The 4218-nt window shown below is 28.3% G+C and overlaps 1 pseudogene; it reads left to right on the top strand.

Annotated features, from left to right (window-relative positions):
• LOC108662412 overlaps window positions 1-2255 on the top strand; it is a 51240-nt pseudogene extending 48985 nt beyond the window's left edge.

A 4218-nucleotide genomic window follows, 5' to 3' on the forward strand; every position in this document is an offset into this window, starting at 1 on the left:
AGTATGATAATAATTTTTGGCATGAGCCAAGCTTTTTAAGAAATTCATAAGCCATACTGATTACTTGCTTTAAATAAATTGATTTCATTTGGTTGAAATAAGTTGAAAGATGATAAATTACAGTTTGATGAAATGTTTTAATAGTCTCCTTTTACTCGACTTTAGATATTTTGAGTGATGTTTGTTTACTCCACTGGGATTTTATAATCTCACCACCCTCATTTCACCCATTTCAGGTTCAGAATAGATTGTAGATAACTGATATCGGCAAGGATTACAGTTGAACTTGCCACATCCAAAGACTGTAGGTTCATTTCTTTTGATACTTTTGGTCATTCGTGGGCCCACGTGTCACTGTAAATTAAATTCTATACTTTGGTTATCTGTATTACGGTATGTAAGAATTTATTTTGCTTTTACGCTATAAAAATTATTTATGCAGTGTTCTTAAAATATCGTTTTATGTGAAAATTGAATATTTTATTGAATATTTTTATTTTATTATAACAATTATAATTCCATTTTAAACGAATGTTTTAGAAATCCAAAATTATTTTTGATTAAGAAGTATGTGTTTTCCACTTACATACTATATTTTTAGATGATTTTGAGATTTTTGGGATAAATGACAAAAATACCCCTGTGAGACGAAAATTATTATTTTATTTGTTTAAGTTGGAAACAGTTTAAAATCTTTTGAAATGTGGTATTTGGAAACAGTTACCCACAGGGGAAATGAGAAGCTGATATTAAAGCCTTGCGGGATTTCGGTTGACATTCCGGGTAATGAATGTCAATCGAGACGTCGCGGCGGTTGTCACGGGCTCGATGGGAGTTCCTGGTCGTGACAAATATTTTGGACTAAGCCTTGTCTTACTAAACTCAAGGAAAATACATTACAATACCAAAGTTCTCTAAAAATTACTATCCATTCAAAAATGTCTACATTTGCTATCAATTAATAGCACTTTTGACTAGTAAACTTTTCTTTAATTATATTTAGTGGCTCAATCCAGTAGAGTTTCTGGAGGATCTGGTCAAAGAATATGAGTAAGAGCCTTATCTTTTCCTTTCATTAATTATTTAATTAAATGGGAAATGAATTTCTTTTAGACTAATAAAAAGAGTAATTTAGATATGTCGAGTGCACTTCATCTTCCATCCAAGCACTAGATCTTTTCCAGAAATTATACCCTGAGCATAAAAAAAGAGAGATTGCAAATTTCATGAGCAAAGCTGCACAGTTCCTCGAAGAGACACAGTATCTTGAAAATTCTTGGTAAAATATAAGTCTCTTAATTTGTTGAAATATCAGTCATGTTTCAAAGATTGATGGAGTTCACCAAAATCTTGACATTATTGACAAGCATTCCTATAGGTATGGAGTTGATTTTTTGCTTAAAACACAAAAAGAAGATGGTGGTTGGGGAGAGAGCTACCTTTTTTGTCCCAAAAAGGTAATTAATAGCTTTAAGTTTTTTTATCTAATTTGAATTCAACTTTTAGAACAAAAAATATATACATGCACTTATTATTAATTCAAATGCAATTCTCTCCTTCAAAATGTAATATAAAAAATTATAATATATGTAATTATTTTTTATTTCTTGTTGATACAAGTATATATACCTAGTGAAGGAAATCAAACAAATTTGGTACAAACTGCACTGGCTTTGATGGGTTTAATTATCGGTGGCCAGGTATGTTTATATACACATTAACAAGGATTCTATGAATCTCATGTACCAAAAATGCAAAAGCTAATCTATAACTTGTTGCGATGTTTGTTTCGTAATCACTGTATACATGCTACTCTTTTGTGATAGGCTGAGAGGGATCCTACACCTCTTCATCGAGCTGCAAAATTGTTGATAAATTCTCAACTGCCAGATGGTGATTTTCCCCAACAGGTAACTGTCTAATATATGTATATATACCATTAAAAGAAAAGGAAAAATAAATATTTAACCAGTTACAATATGACTAAATTTAAGTTAAAGAAGTAAAAGTGTACTATAAAATAGGAACACCTGGATAGGAATTATAAATATTTGCAAAATGTGGGTACACCAACAATTTTCTATTTACCCAAAATAAAAAAAATTATTTGCTTATATTGGAATTCAAATGAATGATGGCAGGAACTCGCAAGAGTTTTCATGAGGAACTGCATGTTACACTACGCATTGTACAGGAACGTCTTTCCACTGTGGGCTCTAGCTGAGTATCGCAAGCATGTTTGGCAAGGTATTTGAATCAAAAGGAGGATTATATTCTATGATCAAAGTAAAAACAAAAGAAACCAAAGCAATTGATTTACATTACTTTTGTTTCTCTTTTTATAAAAACCAAAGTCAAAACTGTATGGAATTTAGATTTTTAATATTCATTGTTGTTTAAAATTAACTTTAATTTGTATTTACAGTTGAGCATTTAACTTATTGGTTAGTATATAATCTCTCTCCCAAAAAAAGCAAGGCTCGAATCTCTCTTCCCCTAAATATAAAAAAAAAAATTTAATTTGTATTTGATTAGCACAAATTAGTTAAGTTAGTCTAGTCAGCATATAACTACTTATGTTTATTGGTTCTAGTTTGCTTTAGTTACTTTTATTGGTTTACAGTTGTTATCACAATAATTAAAAGTTACTAATTAAGCATAGCTACTATATAGATTTAATGGATAAAATTGCCCTTATCTTTAGATCTGTTAGAATTTAGTTTTTTGTTGCAGTATATAAGTTGGGTTTCTATAACAATTTAGTAAGTGAAAATTCTTCACAAATTCCTATTCTTGCAAACTTTCCTTCTATTTTCACATGATATTACAGCACTAAGCTAGGGTTTAATTAAGAATTTTTTTTTATAGAATTCTTTAAAAATGAACAATTTGATTGACTCATTCTTTTCAATCTCAGTTTCATACTGTCAATTTCTTCAAATTCATTAAGTTCTCTCACTAATTGAGGATCCACATTCTATTTTTTCCTACACCGTTCAAAGCATCACGAGTTCGTGATTATTAAACCAAAACTCATTTCCAGTAATTATTCTTCCTGTAGACAATCATTCACTCTTGCTTTATCAATCCCTAACAAAATTGGTTCATTTTTTTCTCGAACAAGGATGTTTTATTAAGTATAAGCTGGACAACTTGCAACATCTCATATGATGAGATGGTATCAACATCCTAGTCCCCTGATAGCAGTTTAGTATAATCAATTCAAAACATACAACACCTCACTTTGACCTAGACAAATTAATTTGACGTACATGAACCCTAATTAATCATATATTAGACATATTAGAGATGAATAAACTCAAACTTGATATGATGGACTGAGTACCAGACTAAAGGATGCTCGACCAGAAGAAAAAGAAGCAAGTCTGAGAAATAAAGGACTAAAAGCATCGTTTAAATAAAGCAAAGCAAGACTAGGCATATGAATGAAAACATTTTCACTACAAGAAAACAGGTTTTTTCCAAGGAAAAAAATTTCGTTGGAAATTTTCAACGAAATTTTAACAAAAATGCCAACTAATTTTTCTGACGGATTTTCAACGGAATTTTTCCATTGGAAATCCGTTGAAAAATTTTTTTGTGGCCAAAAAATTTCAGCCACCACTTTTTCTGATGGAATTTCCAATGGATTTTCGTTGGAATTTTCCAACGAAAAATTTTTCGATGGAAATCCGCCGAAAAGTTAAAAGATTCAAAAAATTTTGAAGCTCGGTAAAATTTCCAACAGAATTTTCCGTTGGTAATAGTATTATTTTAATTTTTTTTCTTAAAATATTTTATACTTTTTATGAATTTTATTAATCTTTTATAAAAAATAGATATTAATAAAAGCAAATACATACATATTGAAGTTTATAATATTTAAAAGTTTAAGTATGTTTTCCTTTGATTAATTTTGTACATTTTTTAAAACTTTATTGAATCATACATTATAAATTAATTTTATAACATTGAAAAATTTATAAAAAGAACAAAATAAATTTGTTAATTTTATAAAAATACATGATAAGATATAATAATCAATTAAACAAAAAATAATAATACTTTATGTATGTTTTAATTGTAATTAGTTAATATATATAAATTAAGAAGATAGATTTATAATAAACTTATTAATATAATATATTTAAAATATATTAATTTATTATATCTATGTATACAAATTAAAATCATAGCTATAGAATATATATATATATA

This window comes from Theobroma cacao, chromosome 6, assembly GCF_000208745.1.
Source record: "Theobroma cacao cultivar B97-61/B2 chromosome 6, Criollo_cocoa_genome_V2, whole genome shotgun sequence".
NCBI lineage: Eukaryota > Viridiplantae > Streptophyta > Magnoliopsida > Malvales > Malvaceae > Theobroma > Theobroma cacao.